Consider the following 20,306-nt stretch of genomic DNA (forward strand, 5'->3'; position numbering starts at 1 on the left):
ATTTTTCTTACTTAATTGTATATTTTTAGGTAATAAATAAAGTCTGGATGAATTGCGGAGCGGAATAGAGCAGAAAAGTAGTGAAAAGCCAGGAGGAATTACGCAAGGAAGCCGTGAAGAATGATGTGCGGAAGACCAAAAAGGGTAGAAATGGGCTTGAAGAAGAGATTTGTTCTTAAAGAAGAAGTGGGCTCAAGATTTTCCAAGCCCAAACTCATTTCCCAAACCCATATTCTATACCCAAAAGCCTAAAACCCAAATCCATACCCGCTTGCGTCTTCAGCCGTCAGATTGATCTCAGAGTCATCCTACGGTCGCCCCCTTGTTGTGCATCAAAGTTTGATACATCCGCTTTTCACTACAGTTCCTAACTCCATCAAGTGCCGTTAGTTTTGTTGTATCACTTCATCCGACGGTCGCTCCTCGCTTACCTCCGCATCGCCGTCAGATTTACCTACCATCTTCACATCCTACGGCCCAGATCGCATAACATCTTCACTCGCTGCAACTGCCCAACACCCTAACATCCGAGCCATATACCCCTACCAAACACCCCCTTCTCCTTCTTCCATCGACCTCTCCCCCTCCATGCCTGTTGCAGACCACCACCATCTTCTCCACCTGCTCTGCCTTCGCAACCACCACCTCACCTGCCTCAACTACCCAAACCAACCACACCCATCCTTCTCCCATCATTCCCCTACCCCTATACCTATATAATTCACTAATTTCTCTTCTCATCTTTCTCTGAAAACCTAGAAGAAAAATTGATGAATTAGGTTGAGTTAGTAGAGTAATTGGAGCGTGAGAAAGCAGCAGTAGAGTCAGAAGAAGATTGGGTTAGCATGCATGCGATCAATTCCAACGAATTAGGTGAGTTTCACCAAACCCTAGTTCTACTTTTTTGGGGGAAAATTGGGGGAAAACCCTAAATGTGTAATTGGGTATAAATTGATGTCTCTAGTGATGTTAAGGGGAGGATCTCTGGACTAGCCAGGAGAGAATTGAAACAAATTTTATGCAATTCCAATTTCTGTTCTTTTTATGCAGTTAACAGTTGAATGTTATGTGTATGTTGTGTTTGAATTATTTTGTATAACGAATGCTTGTGTTTGTAACATGTTAAGCATGAGCTAAGTAGCACTAAGCTAAGGCTCAGTTGAAGCCTTGTGCACTGTCAATTGACAAGTTGCTAGGATAGTTATCCTGATGTGTGTTGTGATTGAGCAATGGGAAGAGGTTAATGCTCATAGTGCCTGTGATTGATTGTTCTGTCAAAAGACAGTCAATGCTAGGGGCAAACTAGTGAGCAAATTAGTCTTCCTCCCATTCTAGATGTATGCATAGGATTTTTAACTCAACCTAGAAACATGTTGTTTGATTAGGACACAAGGTGGATCCTAATCCTTGGCTTAACCACAAATCCTTTTACAATCACTCTATTTCAGTTCTATTTTGCTTCCTGTTCAGTTTATTTCATTTACTGTTTTTCTTGTTTGATTTCCTTGCAATTTGTAGCTGTTGTGCACTGAAATCAGTGCACAATCTCACCCCTGCCCTTAGCTTACAGCCTTGGTTCCTTGCTGTTTTTATTACATGTCATTTGCTTGCTTGGTTAACTGTTTTCCCATCTTTCCCATCTGCCATATTGTTTGCTTCCTTCATTGACAGCTTAGGTTAAACTTTTAAGCACTCCTACTCCCTGTGGACTGATCCCTTTCTTATCCCTATATTATAAAGCTTGACCTTGTATACTTGCAAGTTTTGTGTGCAACCCCATTTCCACACCAAACTTTAGTATATCCTATTCCACATGTTTAATCTTCAACATTCCTCGAAATCTTCGTCACTTACAAGTACTCCAATGATCCCAAAGGTTGTAAGTTTTGCATCACCGTTGTTGAATATCCGCAGCTATAACAATGAGAAAGCATCGGTCTCGATCATTGTTATACAGTGTCATAGTATTATTACACAGTGTCAAATCTCAATTGTATCACAACTTCAACAATAATACTATGGTGATATGTATCACTCCCCCTTAGTCAATACTCCATCTCACATGAAAACCACTCCCCCTTACACAATGATCCGAAAACCATATGTATTTGTAGTGTGAACTACATATTAATTCTCCCCCTTTTTGTTGGCAAAGGTAAATGGACGGGATCATAATGAAATTTTCGTAAGAGACATTTCATGACTGAGAGAAAGAAACTCACATCATCTTATTTAGACGCAAATCATATAGTCGAAACTAACAGCATTCATCAAGGAGTTTAAAGATACAAGATAACCCCTCTAAAATTCTACAGCCGCACACCCCTCAAGATATGACCATTAAGCACAAGTTCAAAATAACTCTCCTCCATTTGATGTCATTCCCGAAAGAACAACAACGAGCGACCTTAATTTCAAGAGAAAAGAAGGATTTTTATTGGACACCAAAAACCATGAGAATGATTTTTATATCCAAAAACTCAATTAGATTAACCACAAGAAAACCCATGATTAATTTAATCGGAAAACATAATCAAATTAACCACAAAAGTGATCAATTTAATTCATTGTGCTCAACATAAGTAAACTTACGGAGCAACGACTAAGTTAACCATACAAGATAGTGATTGGCTTAATCGTTCATTATACTCAACACAAGAGAGCTTGTGGAGTAATAACTAAATAACCAACAAGATGATTAATTTAGTTCTCAAATGCTCAACATAAAGCATCTCACGGAACAACCAACAAAGCTAATCAAAAATTAATCAACTTTGTCGCATCGTGCTCAACATAAGACACATTACAGAGCCTCATGGTAATACAAAAAAGATGGATCAATGAAGATCAATACCGTGGAATACACAAGGATTCATTCTTTTGCACAAGCATATACAATAGCAATAATCCTTGGACAGAAAAGATTTTAACCTATCTTCCGTCAAAGATTGAAAATATAGGCTTAACTTTTGTATTTTTCAAAAGTCTATTCATTCTTAAACCAATAAACGAATATCGATCATGAACGACTTTACTTTTGACAAATATGGGACAACATAGCTCACGGACGTAAGCACCAATATTCCATAACAAATTGCAATATAATAAATTATAAAGATTAAATACTGCAAAATATCATCCTCCAAACAGTTTTAGAATTCTAAACCAAAAATCCTAAAAACAAGAAGATGAAAATAATAGCTATGTGTAGTCACAATCATCGTTATTCAAAGCACTAGTTATTCTTCAAACTAAGCCAAAAAGAAGACATACTAGGCAACAATAATAACACAGGAAACGTGATTTAAAACACCTTAAACCCTGTCAGAAACGAGAGATTGAACATGGACGAGTTCATCAGTTGCCTTCTTTAGTTCGTTTTTCAGAAAACCAAGATTCCTTGTTGCAATCCCGAGATGCTCACGAACAACTTCAAAGTCAAGAAGAATATTTCCTACCAGTTGTGAAGACATTTGAACTGGTAGTTTGTTTTTATGATCAACAGCATGAAAGCATGTTATGGAGACATCAATCAATTCACTGGTCTTGTCCTGCTTGACTTCAAAAACCTTGTTGCTTTCATCCATTGTGTACACACAAAAAGAATTCAACAGAATCTTTTGACCTTATGGAACACAATTTTTATAAAGCATTCCAGAAACCTTGGGAACCATAACGTTCGTGTGGGTCCAGTGCGTGTACTAGCGGTCAACCACCAGTGAGGGGGATGAACGAAAGAAAAAAGAAGGAAAAAAATTTAACTCCTAAAAGAGACACATCCTCAATACACTCATGCCAACATTCTCAAGATAAACAACTTGAGAACAAAGAGCATCCTTCTTATTTAAAAGATGGATGCAACCCTATGCAGTCATAGTGCATTAAGATGAGCATTTGGCTCATCATCATTGACTTCATCTTTCTCTCCTTCAAGGGGATTTAGAGAAGAATCACACATCATAGTTGAAGAAGGTTTAACAAGAGAGGAACTCGAAATACCTGAGCCAGTTGTTATCCAAGTCTTTTTGATGCCCCGTTTGAGTTTGTATATGCTGACCTTAAGTTCTGTGACTCGATTATTAATATGCATGAAGTCTGGATCAAGAGTCTTGGAACCACATTCTTCTTCAGGGCGAGACAAGGAATTTACCCTTCTTGTCCTATGCATTTTTCTCTTTTCAGAGTTATTTAGGAAGTCAGTAGCTCTACTGTTGTTCTTCCTCCTACCTTTATTGGCGTTTTTTGATCCAGCAGCACAATCAAGAAAAAATTTATTACGGTGTCTTGTTTGATTGTAGAAACTGTTATTTGGCCCAACAAAATGAGGGACGGGTTTAATAACTTCTTTAGACACCCATGCAAGAATGTTGTGAAGTTTTTCATTCCTAATCCGAAAACGACATTTCTGCCCAGGATGTCCTTTGTTTCCGCAGTAATAGCAGTTCAAGGGTTTGCCTGTCTTTATGCGAGTCGATTTAGAGGGAGAACAACCCTTTCCTTTAGATATATTGCATGCTGGGAGCGGTTTTTCACATGAGGAACTTTCGATAGCTTTAACGAAATTGATCTTACTAGTTCTTGGAACGTCTATTCCTTTATATCCCAGACCACGTGTATCACGATGTTCTTTACATGCTCCAATCATAGAAGATAATTTTGTAGATCTCGAATTGAATCTTCTCAGATTCTCTTCTAGTGATTTTACTCTATCAAGAGCAGCAACAAGGTCAGTTTCCAAGGATTTTTCTTTGGCAAGGAGACTGAGTTCTTTGTCATTAAAACATTTTTATTGAGAGTCGTATCTTGCATAAGTGTCTACAAGTTTTTCTTTCAACAAATAGAGATTTCGGAGAAGATTATCACATTCAGACCTTTTTGTGCGTAAATCTTCATCACGATCCTTTAAAGAGTTTTCTCAATTTTCTGTTTTCTTGACAAAGAGGAGCCATGTATTTACTCAAGAAAGTGGTTGACTTCTTTTATTTCAAAGCACGATCAAACATCTTGATATATTGAGAAACTTCCTCATCAACACTTTTCCCTTCTTCTGAATCACTATCATCTGAAAGATCATCCAATTGTTCATCAAGAGATTTTTCCCAATTGAATGTAGATTCAGACAAGGTACAAGAGACAAGGGAATTATTAGAGGTTTCAGGACTTTGAAACACACCAGAGTGATTCTGAACTGATGTTGCGTCATTAGAGATAATATCGTCCATCCTCAGATCGCCACAAACACAGACTTGTAAGTTTTTGAACGTGTTTGCCTGCTCTGATACCAATTGAAAAGCGGGGGTCTAACAACACCACCCAATTTTTCTCTTAGCAATCTGTATGGACTAACTCCGAAACACTTTCTAGAGAATCAACTAGACAGTCAGACTCAATCTAGGTAAAAGTATCTCAAGGAGTTAATATCTCTCTCTTGTTTTGATTTACTCAAGCTAATAGAAATCAGCGAGTCCTAATCAAACACAAGGAATAACTTGGACGGTACCAAAGACCAATGTCCAAGGATCAATCAATGATAATCAACAACCAAAGGTTGGATTAATCTATTTGATGATCTAAACGCACAACCTGTATTATTTCAATTATAAAGACAAACAATATAATGCGTAAACTGAAATAACACAGACACCAGAAATTTTGTTAACGATGAAACCGAAAATGTAGAGAAACCCCGGGACCTAGTACAGATTGAATACACACTGTATTAAGCCGCTACAGACACTAGCCTATTCCAAGCTAACTTCAGATTGGACTATAGTTGAACCCCAATCAGTCTCCCACTGATCCAAGGTACAGTTGTACTCCCTACGCCTCTGATCCCAGCAGGATACTGCGCACTTGATTCCCTTAGCTGATCTCACCCAAAAATAAGAGTTGATACGACCCAAAATCGCAGGCTTTAACAATAAACAAATCTGTCTCACACAGACAAGTCTATCAAAGGATCAATCTGTTTCCCACAGAAAAACCCTAAAGTTTTTGTTCCGTCTTTTGATAATAATCAAGGCGAACATGAACCAATTGATAATCCGGTCTTATATTCCCGAAAAACAACCTAGATTAATCAATCACCTCACAACAATATTAATTGTATAGTAGCGAAACAAGATGTTGCGGAATCACAAACAATGAGATGAAGGTGTTTGTGATTACTTTTATATCTTGCCTATCGGAGAAATCAAACAATCTCTAGCCAATAAATATGATTGTACTATTACGATAGAAGATGCAAGATCAGATCACACAACTACGATAAAAGTAGTATTGGTCTGGCTTCACAATCCCAATGAAGTCTTTAAGTCGTTAACCTGGTTTTAGAAGAAGAAAACCAAAGGTTAAAGGAGAACCGACTCTAGCACGCAAACTAGTAGCACACGTAAGGTGTGGGGATTAGTTTTGCAGAGTTGCTAGATATCCCCTTATATAGTCTTTCAAATCATGGTTTTGCCTTAGTTACAAAGCAATCAATATCCACCGTTAGATGAAAACCTGATTTATATTCAAACTAATATTTCTAAACCGTTTGATCGAAAACTTAACTTGCTGTACACAAAAAACTGTACGCTTTTAGGTTTGTTAACCGCACCCAAACGTGTACATTGTTGGTTCAACAATAGTCTAACCAAAAAGATTAACCATACGAGCGTTTCATTCCAACCATGTTCTTCTTCACCATAACTAGTTCAAATGACTCAAATGAACTAGTTAAGAGAGTTGTTCAATTGCAAGGAAATCTTATGTAACTACACAAGACACAATTGAAGCAAAGATGATTTGATTCACTCAAATCGGTTCATGAAATTTAATAACCACGGTTTGCAAAAGCATTCCTTAGTCTTTTAAGATTAAGTTCAGAAATCATCTTTAGATATATAACCTTCTCAAGTTCGCAGGCTAGGTTCGCAGACTTAAGACACCGGACAGAGTTTACAAACTCCAGCAGGAATTCTCGGGATGAGAACTTCGCCGGTTTGCGGGCTGGGTTCGCGGACTTGGCTCACGCAAGTAGTTTGTCAACTCCAACAGAAATTCTCGGGTTTGAGAACTTCGGCAGTTCGCGGACTTGGCACTTTCCATACTTCGGGTTCTCTTGATCAACAAAGCTAGAGAACTTCGGTTCAAGGAATCCATTGGTTATGTAATCTAAACTCTCATTCCAATCATTGAGACATTCTTAGAGGACGTTATATAGTTGTTACACCATTTCTCGTCAAAGCAATTTTCAAAGTGATTGAAACATTCATGACTTTCGTCACTAGGTAAAGATAAATTTGGTCGAAGCGAAAATCTTACCAACACATATTTCGAGATATAAACAGGCGAGATATACTCGGCTCGAAATACCAAATGTGTATAATCTAGTCTATATATATAGCATACGACTTTGTCTCAAAGAGTAGGATATAGAATGTATAGACTTTTGAGTGACAGATAAGTTCAAGTCTCCACATACCTTTTTGTCGAGAAGTTCCACCGGTTCCTTGAGTAGTCCTTCTACTGTTATGATGAATCGCCATGAAGTCCTTGAGCTCAACTACTCTTACTATCCTAGTCCGAGGCTTAGCTATAAGAGACTAGAAATCAAGACTTATAGTTTTGATCACTAACATTGACAAACTTGCTTGAGATGGAAACGCATGCGAGTTTGACCGATCAGTGCTCTAACACGAACAGATTTGTTGTTCGTTTACTGTTTAGAATAAGAACCAAAGGAATTGTTCCAATGCGTGCACTTATCGAATGTCCGAAGCGTAGGGATACTGAAGAAACTAGGTGAAGTATAGGTTTAGTTGCTTGGTGTCAACTATACGAAGTTGGTTTAATTTTGTATAGAGGCTTAATTCTGAGAGTATTCAATTCTGGACTAGGTCCCGGGGGGTTTTCTGCATTTGCGGTTTCCTCGTTAACAAAATCTTGCTGTGTCACTTACTTTTGTTTTCCGCAATTATAATTTTTGTTATTATAATTGATACTAAATTACAAAAACGTTAACTCCGTGTTACTTGATAGTGATCCTATAGATTTTGGTTAAGTCTGAACCTTTTATAAAGTAATCACACTTTGATAGTTGTATTGTCTCGTTCTCGTATCCATAGATGATCACACAATGTGTGAATACCGATTCGTTGTATTGTTTCGACTTAGTCGATAAACAATCACTTTCAGTAAGAGGACTTATAGATGGAAAAGTTTTAGATTGAGGTATATTTGGGTACCCTCGTCTTTTCAATTGGTATCAGAGCAGGCAAACACGAAAAAATCTAACAATCTGTGTTTGGTGCGATCCAACCTATAAGAAAATGAATCTTATGAATGATTCAGTTAACGTACCACCAAGATTTAATGGGATGAATTACCCATTTTGGAAAGCTGCTATGAGAACTTTCTTCAATCCCGAGATTTTAATACTTGGCTATTAATCGAAGACGGATATGAAAGACCAATAGTAGAATATACAGAAGCAGAGTTTAAACGCTTAGCATTCTACAGTTTTGAAGAAAGAGCTCTTGCAAAGCAGAACTCCGATGGTCTAAATGCCATCTTACACGCAGTAAGTGATGATCTTCGTCATTATGTTCAGTCATGTGAAACTTCTAAGGAGGCATGGGATGCTCTTGAGACCGTATTCGAAGGAAATGATTCCGAAAAAGAAGCGCGATTTCTGTCCCTTTCATCTGAATGGAAATACCTTAAAATGGATGATAACGATACCTTTGAGGAGTTTAACACTAAACTTTCTGAGATTGTCAATGTGTCTTTCTTACTAGGAAAGTATATACCTGAAAAGGAAATAGTATGCAAAATTCTCAGATCGTTACCATCCAGATACGAGTTTAAGAAACATGCCATAATAGAAGCAGATCTTTCTACACTTTCTCGAAGCTCTCTTGTAGGAAAGTTAAAGATCTTTGATAGAGAATTTTTGTTGAAGAATCAAACTGAGAAATGTTGCCAGGAGGACAAGGTACCTGTTGAAAAGGAGCTTGACTCAACAATTGTGCTTCTAGCGCAACGAATTAAGGACATCTTATCTAATGATAAAAGTGTTCCTAAAACATTATCGTTTTGTCATAAAAAGGGTAGTGAAGAAGTTCAATGCTTCAAGTGCCGTAGATTCGTACATATGGCAAAATATTGTTCCAGCAGAAAAAAATCAGAAGTACAACAAAGCTTATGTCTCTAATCTTGATGATATTCCGGAGGAAAAACCCTATGAAGGAATATCTAACTGTAATGTACTTCTTGCCAACTCTAACAGTGTTGAATCACGTGAGTCTAATCAACTCCTAGAAAAACTTGAGTTGGGATTTAAGGAAAATAAAAGGCTAAGCCTAGTACTTGAATACCTTTTGAAATTCCTTTCATATAAAACCCGAAAGGTAAAATCTGAGCAAGAAAAAATGGTTGAAAAACCAAGAGTGTCAGAAACTAGTTTTTCTGATAATATACTAAGTTCTTCTTGTGGAGGAAATAACCATACTGGAATCTTCCATGGAAATCTCCAACAAAATAAATTTATCAAGGCTCTTCGCAAGGGGATAGAGATTTTGAAGGCTGGTAAGTTTATTAGACCTCAAAAGGAAATTGCAATCTCTTGCAATTACAAGAGAAAGAAAGAAACGTAAGGAAACATAGTCTATTGTGTTTATAAGTCATCCTAAGGATGTCTTTGTTACCTACGGTGAGAAAAATACTCATCTCAACACGCACTGACTGTGTTGAAAAATGCATCCTCACTTGTTGCCCAAAATTCTAATTGTGAGGAAGCATAAATCTGGGCAGGTTGTACATATCTGTTTCTTAAGTGAAAAATAATAGATTTCTTTTACTTTTGGGAAAAATATATTCGGTTTCTATAAACCAAATTATCCCTTGATTTTCTCCCATATTATATACTTCTTCTTATCCGAAAGAATACTATTTTGTTTCGATGGAGAAATCGATAAAAGAAGAGCCATCTCTTGATGATTTAGCACTTTGTGCATCAGTTATGACCGAAACTCATGATGTCTCTCTTCATGATAATTCTCAAGATTCTTTAAGAAAACATATTCGAACTATTAGAGGTTACATTACATATCATGAGCTTATGATAAAGGATTCAAAAGAAGTACTAGCTAATCTTCATTCCCAACTGTTCGAGATGAACAATCTGTCTACTGAAAAAGGAAGTGCTCAAAAGAATTTGAATCCAGTTTTTGAAAGCAATCTTCACAAGAATTGAGATTAGAAGGAAAATAGACATCAATTTTTGATTTTTTTAAATAAATTGTATAAGGTCTATGTTAGAGCATAGGTCAGTTGAACACATCAAGCATTGGTATGTCAAGTTTGGTTGTCATATTTTAGTGAACCAAAACTCATTAAAGGAGTCGCTTGATTATTTACTAGAGTCAACTTCGTATAGGTTAGCTAGAAAGTTACTAGGATATGAGACTTACAAGTATTACTCGAAGACTTGAAGAATGTGAAGAAGTAAAGAGCTACAACGACGACATCTTCCTTCCTCTTGAGGTTAGTAATATTTGACTTGAACTGTTTCATTCCTAACTGTTTTGGGGTAAAAACTGATTCTGCTGTTTTTGGTAAATTTGGGTGTGTTGATGAGAAACGAATTCAAACCCTAAATAAATGCACTGCATGGAAGTACTTTTAGATTCGATAGATCAATCTGTAAGACTCTGGCCTAAATCAAGAAATGGCCGTTCCAGATTCAATTCGGTCACAAAATTAAGGAGAAGGGTTAATCTTAGGGAGGGAAGTGAAGAAGGTGTTTGAGATCAGAATGTTGAATTATGAAGGTGTGGTTTATGAGTTGTATCAGAATATAGTTTATGGATACTTGTGTTGATAACACTTTCTTTTGAAAATAGGTTGAAAAACCTATTTATACAAGTCATTGAGCACACCCCTGATTTCGTAGGAAGTGGAGTAAGTTAAGTAGTGGAGAAGTGGGGTTGTGCAAAAGGTGGTGACCATCACGTTTCCTTTGTATGGGAAGACCGGTCACCCTTTCACCCACTACTTCCTCATTGTTGTTAATCGTACGTCCTTTCCTGAGACTTCTCGTAATGGGCGTGTTGTACACCGCACGCCGTAAACCACCATACCAATACCCCAATAAACATCCCCCAGTTTGTGACATGTTTGATGTCTCGAGTAAATGGGTCAAGTCGTGAGACTTGCCGCTAGAAGCAGCACATAGTGCGTTTGAGTCAAATAACAAAATTATTTGTGGAATCAATATTTATAAAACATCGTTTATAATCGATGTATATAAAGCATCGCTTTTAAACAAGAAGTTTAAAATATTCGATGCTCATGAAGCATCATTGTTTTAGAGCTCGTCTAAGTTAGTCGCGGAGCTTAATGTCTTAAAAGGAGAATGATCGCCCTCTTTCAGGGAGTTAGTAGGTGCTACGCACGCATCCCAGGGAGTGGCCGTTCAGTCCCTATAGGAGAGTGACGACTGGTATCCATCCTAAAATCCTATCGGTTGATCCAGGTTAGATCTGGACCGCTTAAATCGGCTAGCCAAGTTGAGTGGCTGAGACGATTTGCGGCAGTTAATGACTGCTGTTGAATTACATGCAAGCAGCGCAACTAGTTATCTTTGGGCGATCATTTGGGATCCTTATGGGCTAGTTGTTGCTTGGCGGATCATTCCTTATGAAAGAGGAGTGGATGGTGATCACGACAACATCTTGTTTGTCACCTGAAATCAAATCTAGGCCGGTCGACTCGTCTGGCAAAGTTGGACGGCGGAGATGATTTGCGGCAGTTGCATACTGTCGTTGATGTAATTTAGAGTTTAGGAGCCGTGCGGCCAACCATTTTTTGGGAGAACGATTCAAAGCACTTAGCGTTGGTTTGAGCAGGACGATTGGCCACGTGCAAAGGTGGGTTGCCAGTGAGCACGCTAATACCTTCGGGGCCGCCTGAAATTGAATCTAAGCCACTCGATTTGTCCGGCGAAGATGGATGGTTGTGATCGGTTTGCGACAGTAGCGCGTTGCTGCAACACAACTTGGGGTTTCCAAAACAGCACGTTCACCCTACTTTGGGCAAGGGAGTCAATGCTCTCTTGGCTTGCTATGAGCAAGTCGACCGATCAAGAACGGAATTGGGTCGCCGGTGAACACGCCAGTACCCTTTTGATCATTCGAAAGAATATCTAAGCCGTCCAACTAGGCTATCTAAGTTGGGCGGTTGTGATTTTTTGAGACCATTTTTGCCGGTCTTAGCTCGTTTGAGCTCATTTTTCAACAGCGCGATCACCCATGTTATGGCCAACGTTCAAAGGCGTTAAGGTGAACTGAAGGGAATCCGACCATTTGGGATGCTAGTGGGCCCGTCGGTGGTCATCACGGTGATTTCCTAGTTCCGCTGGGAGTAGGTTAGGCTTGTCAAATTTTCTGGCCAAATTGTGTGGCCATGATTTCTCTTTAAGACTGACATGGACAGTCTAGGTTTTCCTTATGGAATTTAAGTGTTTCGATCGTGCTAACTTTTAATTAAAAAGCGCGTTGACACGAAAAATCTCTTTATCAGAGAGTGGCGCAGACTGTGTGAGTACTTTCATGCAGATCTCAATACTGACACTTCGGGAGATTCGTGCTACTCTGCTGCGAGTGAACATTAATCTTCATGTCATGCCAACATTGAGAGTTCAACTGGGAACATAACAAAGGAAAATATTGGGTGGGCTCCGGCATTGGCGAGTAATGCAGCTAGGAGATTAAACACTCATTAGGCTCTATACTAGTGAACAATTCATCTAGGAGCTTGAGTTTCAATATAATATGAAGAGAGACATATGCACTCATCAGATTCTGATATATTCTCCAAGTTCCCTGCGGAATATAAATATATCAAGGTCTACTACTTTTGATGTCAGGTCAGGTAGACAAACTTTTACAGTTTTCGCCCTAAGCTAAAAACCACCATTAACATTAAGTCTTCTGCTTACCATGTAACAGTGACATTGTTGCGGGGTAAGCACTAGATGGTGACAGGCGAAAAATAAAATTGAAAAGACGAAGCAGGTAGATATTACCAGGGAAATACAAATCGACCTTCAGGAGTGGGATCGTGCGGCCAGTGGCTTTCGTAGTAGCGTGTTTCCAGTTCAGCTATGGGGTATGAGTGTGGTGCCCACCCATCTATTCCTGTTCATGGAGCAAGAAGGAATCCTTCTTATTTTCAAACTCTGGAAACTTTGTTCGTATGAAAAGGGGTATCGACCCTCTTCTATTTTTTGTTCCGCGTCTGGCTATGTGCTTTCGTCTGCAGCGGTCGGCTCCTCTTCGTCACTGTCAGCAGCTCAATCACAAGCGTGCCAATCGTCAGCGGCAAGGTAAGTTCATCTTGTCTTCGTATTTTAGATGTGAGTGTAATATCCATGAGTAGTTGATCAAACTTGGACATTTAGTTCGGTGTGAATGACTTTCTTTGTTAGCGGTGGTAGAGCCAGCGTCAGCGGCAACAAAGAAATCTCCAATAGTTATAATCAGCAGCAAGGCGAGCTAGCAGAACTCAAGGTAGGTGTTGTTTTCTCCTTTGCGCATGTAGCCACCCAACAGTACCATCGATCTTCTCAAGAATGTGTAATAAGATTCTAACTCCAGAAGAATGAGTATCTAACCTCTCCAGTGGATTTCAAAGTTTACCAAACTCCATTGCACTCTTGGGTGGATGGATGAAATACATGCTCCGCAATGATCATCTCAAGGATAATCTTCGAGAGTGTAGCTGCGTAGTTTATTCGTCCTTGAATTTAAGTTATTTGGTGTCTGGACTGTTTAGCCGCAATTATAATGTTCTTTAAACTCCTGAGCATTGACCAGAATGAAATTGTACTTATTATGGCTCTTTAGCTTACATGCTTATTCTTTCCCTTATGATTGCGATGATAATATGTTGTGGATGCTTGTATGGTCAAAATCTTCCGGAGCCGTTGGGTGAAGCAGACGAGCTGAGAGGCGTTCGGTCACCGACGTACTGTTATCAAGTCTTCAAGGCCTTCGTTCCAAGCGACATCCTTTGAACCATCTTCTGAATCTTGGACTATTGTATGAAATGGGATGCGATGAGCAGTCCCCAGTTACACTCCTGTCTGGTCGCTAGAATAGATCCGATGGTGTGGTCGTATATGTGAATATATCTATGCGGCGTACTTTTGGAGGGTAAGAAATCTTCATCAAAATTCGCAGCATTATGGTTGTCTACCTTCTATGACCTGGAGAATTTTTGACGGTGAGGGGATTTTTGCAAGTCTTCAATCCCCCAAGTATGATTCACGTGATTCTTCATATGCATTTGTGCTTCATGCAACAGTCAATGCGAATTTTCTTGTTTGTTGAAGAATCTCGGAACATTCACAGGAATTGTAGTTCTGTTTTACTGTTGATCATCAGGCGAGTCCCTTAATAGCAATCCTGCAGCTGAGGGGCGTCGTATCTGGCTTTGCTCAGGGGTGATATGACCATAAGTATCTATGAGTCTTCTTTTGGGATCTTTGATGCACGTGTACGGCTTCATGTTGATAAATTCCTATGGCTCGTAAAGCTTTAACAGTGATGATGCTGATATCAGAAATAACCTGGTTGAGGACATGAAGGAATCTCGTGCTTGCAGTCCCCATGTGTAATTATCCCGAGCTTATTTTCTCCTGAAAGACGTACTTCCATTGCATTTGCTGGTAAGGTGGTTGACAAATTGACGAAAGTGGCAATCTTTTGGATTCATCATTTGTTAATCAATGGGTGGAGTCGTACTAGATAAACATTTACTGTATCCAAACTTCTGGTAGCACATGCACCCCTTCCACGGGAAATTGGAAATAAATGTTGAATCTGACTTTGTCAGCGATGTGGTTGTTGATGCGCAGCTTCGTGCAGGCCTTGAGTAGGCGTGCTGAGTTCTGAGTAGGTGATGTGGCAGACCTGATGTGGTTGGTCTGTGTGTCTTACTGAGGCGTTAAAGCGGCTTCGGCTTCTGGAGAGGACATTGAAGCGGATTCTGGAGTGAACGTTGAAGAGGCTTCTGGAGAGAGTGTTGAAGCGGCTCCTGGAGAGAGTTGAAGCAGCTTCTGGAGCGGACGTTGCAGCGACTCCTGGAGAGAGCGTTAAAGCGACTTCTGGAGAGAACGTTGAAGCGGCTTCTGGAGAGAGCGTTGAAGCGGCTCCTAGAGAGAGCGTTGAAGCGGCTTATGGAGCGAACGTTGAAGCGTCTTCTAGAGAGAGCGTTGAAGCGGCTCTTGGAGAGAGTTGAAGCAGCTTCTGGAACGGACATTGCAGCGGCTACTGGAGAGAGCGTTGAAGCGGCTCCTGGAGAGGACGTTGAAATGGCTCCTGAAGAGAGCGTTGAAGCGGCTCCTGTGGAGGACGTTGATGTGGCTCCTGAAGAGAGCGTTGAAGCGGCTCCTGAAGAGAGCGTTGAAGCGGATTATGGAGAGAGTTGAAGCGGCTTCTGGAGCGGACGATGCAGCGGATCCTTGGAGAGAGCGTTGAAGCGGCTCCTGGATAGGGCGTTGAAGCGGCTTCTAGAGAGGATGTTGAAGCGGCTTTTGGAGAGAACGTTGCAAGTCGTGTTTTCTCCTCATGGGAGAGAATACGCTTCTTCTGTTTGATTTTCCCTTGCAACTCTCATAGTCTTGACGGTTACGATGTTGAAGTCGGAGGCCGCGTCAATCAGCGTGCTGTCAAACTTAACATCCTTCAAGTGAACAGTGGCTAAGAGTCTCCAGTTACATCTATCAATCGTGCTTTCCCGGAGAGGTTAAGGTTTGGGAGCGGCTTCCCTGGATAGAAACAGCCGCTTTCCTGATACAACACGGTTGAGGGATGCGAATATGTCTTGACGTTTTGTTTTGGAGAAATACATAATCTCACATAAATGCTCCATCATAGACTGTACGGTTTTGTAGACGGAGTCTCCAGAAATCATGCAGCTCGTGACAAGAAGATAATCTCTATGGACTCCCTTAGTGCTTAGTTGAAGGTCTCCTGCATCCACCTTCTCTTTGAAAATGCGCTTCAATTTGTTGCAATTGATGGTGGGGTGATTGATGAACCTATGGTAACGACAATATTTTGGATCTACCATTTCTTCTTCGGTTGGAAGACGTCTGATAGGAGGTAGCTTGATTACGCCATCTTGAATCCACGCTTCTGGGAGTTCGATTACCTCTTCAATTGGACATGGGAAGATTAGATCAGCCTCTCCAGTTTCTTGTTGTTGTGCAAGAGTCCTAGTCGCATCTTTCCGGGTTTGAGTTGTCTGTTGCGCTAGTGTCGCACGTTTGGGTTGTTGATAGTTGTTTCTCAGATGCATTCTGTTTCCATCCTCACTAGCGATCAACTGGAGGTTGGATATTTTATTGGAAGGACGCTTACTTTCCTGAACATCTTTACGTGCTTCTTCATTCTGGGGCGGTTAGAATCGACTTTTCATGGCGAGGACTCTGATGAGAACGTGCTAAATCCTACGAGTCTTCTTTCTGAGTTTGAGGAAGCATCTCTCGATCTTCATGAGCGGACAAGTTAAGTTGGTGGCTACTTTTCCATTCAACGCGATCATACGCTTCATTTTCCTCACCAGGAATAGGAATATGAATCTTGGAAGAAGGACTACTACCATCAGTATTGATCCAAAATGAATTATTGGTGGTGTTTCCTTCAGAATGAATGCGTGTTGGTTCTTTTGATAGTTGATCCGTGAGGACTTTCAAAATCGCAAATACTTATCCTGCGTCTTGACAATAGTAGCTTGATTCCTGACAATATCATTCAGGATTTTATCAAATCATAAATAGTTGTTAAATATTGAGACTCCATAGCCTCGATAAGTGAAAAGGCGAGGGTACCCAAATATACATCAAGCTAAAACTTTTCTTACCTATAAGTCCTTTCCCAGAAAGTGATTGTTTATGGACTGAGTCGAGACAATACAACTAATCGGTTCATACTTCGTGTGATCGTCTATGGATACGAGATCGAGATAATACAACAACGAAGTATGTTTACTTGATAAAAAGGTTCGTACTTAACCAAACACAATAGGATTGCTTATCAAATAAATAGGAATTAACGTTTGTGTGATTTACTTTAATTATAATAAAACAATTATAATGCGGAAATATAAAGTACATGACACAACAAGATTTTGTTAACGAGGAAACCGCAAATGCAGAAAAACCCCGGGACCTTGTCCAGAATTGAATACTCTCATAATTAAGCCACTACACAAAATTAAACCTAACTTAGTATAGTTGAGACCAAGCAACTAAACCTATAGTTCACCTAGTTCCGTCTATATTCCCACGCCTCCACTTATGAACAAGTCACGTACTTGGAACAATTCCTTTGGTTCATATTCCAAACAGTAAAGGAAAAACAAATTTGTTTGGTATCAACTCTCTTCAACCAAGTGATATAAGTTCGACAAAGGCTCTTCTGTTTATCTCAATAAACTCCTTCGTCGGGTTCTTAGATCTATCTTATTCTCAACTACCGAAGTAATTGTTAAGATTTTGCAATCAATAATTTTAATCACAAAGACTTGTATTGATGTTGATCTACACAACTAATCAATCCAATCTACCACAAGGATAAACTGATTATAGTTGGATCCTCTTATACCGAAATAAGTATTGTACACACCAAAGATTATGAACCCCAAATCAGAAATCTTCAATATCTTCTTTGTCTTTAAATCTTCTTAGATCTTCAATAAACACCTGCACACAACAACTTGAATCTCTTGTGATTAATCAGTCACAGAACGGAGTTTGTTAACAATGCATTATCACAAGATCGTCTTTTGAACTAACAACAGTGTAAATATCCATGTCGAAACTTCGATCTAGTTTGAGTGAATCTTAGATCCCTGTCGAAACTAGGTGCAATCAAAGTTCAACCACCGTTAGTCAATCAAATCAATCGAAAACACAAGATAAACCGCAATATCTAGGTTTCCACCAACGGTACTCGTAGAGATTCTCAATCCCAAAGAAGACTTTAAACTGAGCGGTCGTAAGAGATTTCGCCTAATTAGGTTGCTCTTGTATCTGAATAGGCGGCTACACAAGTAACAACACAATCGAGGAAGTTTGCTGTCACGAAGGATTAGTTTGCTATAAATGCAAAATTCAAGTATTTATAGACAAGGAAGTTTGGACACCAAGGAATTTCCAAAACCGAAAATATTCTCAAATATATTCAATATATTCCAAATTTGGTTTCCATAATTCATGGAAATGCTCTGTCCAAAATAATGACCGAAAATCTCTTTGGAAAATCTCGACTAGTAAATGCACATTACTAATTCTCATTTTTATAAAATAAAATTAACAACCTTAAATAAAAGATTCTTAACTTATTTATATTTCGATCCTGGGATTTTCTTCCTGTAGCTATTAAGGAATAACTTTGAACAATAAAAGATAAACATTACTGCACATGTTCAAAGTATGCCGACATCCTTACTTTGTAAGTCATCTTTCATACTTACAACCTTGAAACCGATTTGCCACACTTCCAAACAAGTTTAGAATTGGGTCATCTGACTTTCAAGAACTATGCAATCAAAAATCATGGGTTTAACGGTTCTACCAAAACAAGTTTCGGTTCTACCTCCATGTGAGCATTGTGCATAGTCACACTAGCTTTCCAAAATTCGGTTGACTAGGTACTAGGATCGGTTCCCCACATATATATGGTATCTAACTCATATGTGTTGCACATGGTTACTCCTTAATAGCATATGAAAAGAAATATGCAATATCTTCTTTGTCTTCAAATCTTCTTAGATCTTCAATAAACGTCTGCACACAACAACTTGAATCTCTTGTAATCAATCACGGACAGAACGGAGTTTGTTAACAATGGATTATCACAAAATCGTCTTTAGAACTAACAACAGTCTAAAGATACCTGTCGAAACTTCAATCTAGTTTGAATGAATCTTATATCAGAAGAGAAGATTCTCAAGAATAAACAAACTAGGTGCAATCAAAGTTCAATCACCGTTAGTCAATCAAATCAATCGAAAACACAAGATAAACCGCAATTATCTAGTTTCCCACCAACGGTACTCGTAGAGATTCTCAATCCCAAAGAAGACTTCAAACTGGGCGGCCGTAAGAGATTTCGCCTAATTAGGTTACTCTCCTCTCCGAATAGGCGGCTACACCATTAACAACACAACCGAGGAACTTTGCTGTCACGGAGGATTAGTTTGCTAGAAATGCAAACTTCAAGTATTTATAGACAAGGAAGTTTGGACACCAAGGAATTTCCAAAACCGAAAATATTCTCAAATATATTCAATATATTCCAAATTCGGTTTTCATAATTCATGGAAATGCTCTGTCCAAAATAATGACCGAAAATCTCTTTGGAAAATCTCGACTAGTAAATGCACATTACTAATTCTCATTTTTATAAAATAAAATTAACAACCTTAAATAAAAGATTCTTAACTTATTTATATTTCGATCCTGGGATTTTCTTCCTGTAGCTATTAAGGAATAACTTTGAACAATAAAAGATAAACATTACTGCACATGTTCAAAGTATGCCGACATCCTTACTTTGTAAGTCCTCTTTCATACTTACAACCTTGAAACCGATTTGCCACACTTCCAAACAAATTTAGAATTGGTTCATCTGACTTTCAAGAACTATGCAATCACAAATCATGGGTTTAACGGTTCTACCAAAACAAGTTTCGGTTCTACCTCCATGTGAGTACTGTGCATACTCACACTAACTTTCCAAAATTCGGTTGACTAGGTACTAGGATCGGTTCCCCACATATATATGGTATCTAAATCATATTTGTTGCACATAGTTACTCCTTAATAGCATATGAAAAGAAATATGCAATATCTTCTTTGTCTTCAAATCTTCTTAGATCTTCAATAAACGTCTGCCCAGAACAACTTGAATCTCTTGTAATCAATCACAGAAAGAACGGAGTTTGTTAACAATGGATTATCACAAAATCGTCTTTAGAACTAACAACAGTCTAAAGATCCCTGTCGAAACTTCGATCTAGTTTGAGTGAATCTTATATCAGAATAGAAGATTCTCAAGAATAAACAAACTAGGTGCAATCAAAGTTCAATTACCGTTAGTCAATCAAATCAATCGAAAACACAAGATAAACCGCAATTATCTAGTTTCCCACCAACGGTACTCGTAGAGATTCTCAATCCCAAAGAAGACTTTAAACTGGGCGGCCGTAAGAGATTTCGCCTAATTAGGTTACTCTCCTCTCCGAATAGG

The sequence above is a fragment of the Papaver somniferum genome, chromosome 9, assembly GCF_003573695.1.
Source record: "Papaver somniferum cultivar HN1 chromosome 9, ASM357369v1, whole genome shotgun sequence".
In the NCBI taxonomy this organism is placed as follows: domain Eukaryota; kingdom Viridiplantae; phylum Streptophyta; class Magnoliopsida; order Ranunculales; family Papaveraceae; genus Papaver; species Papaver somniferum.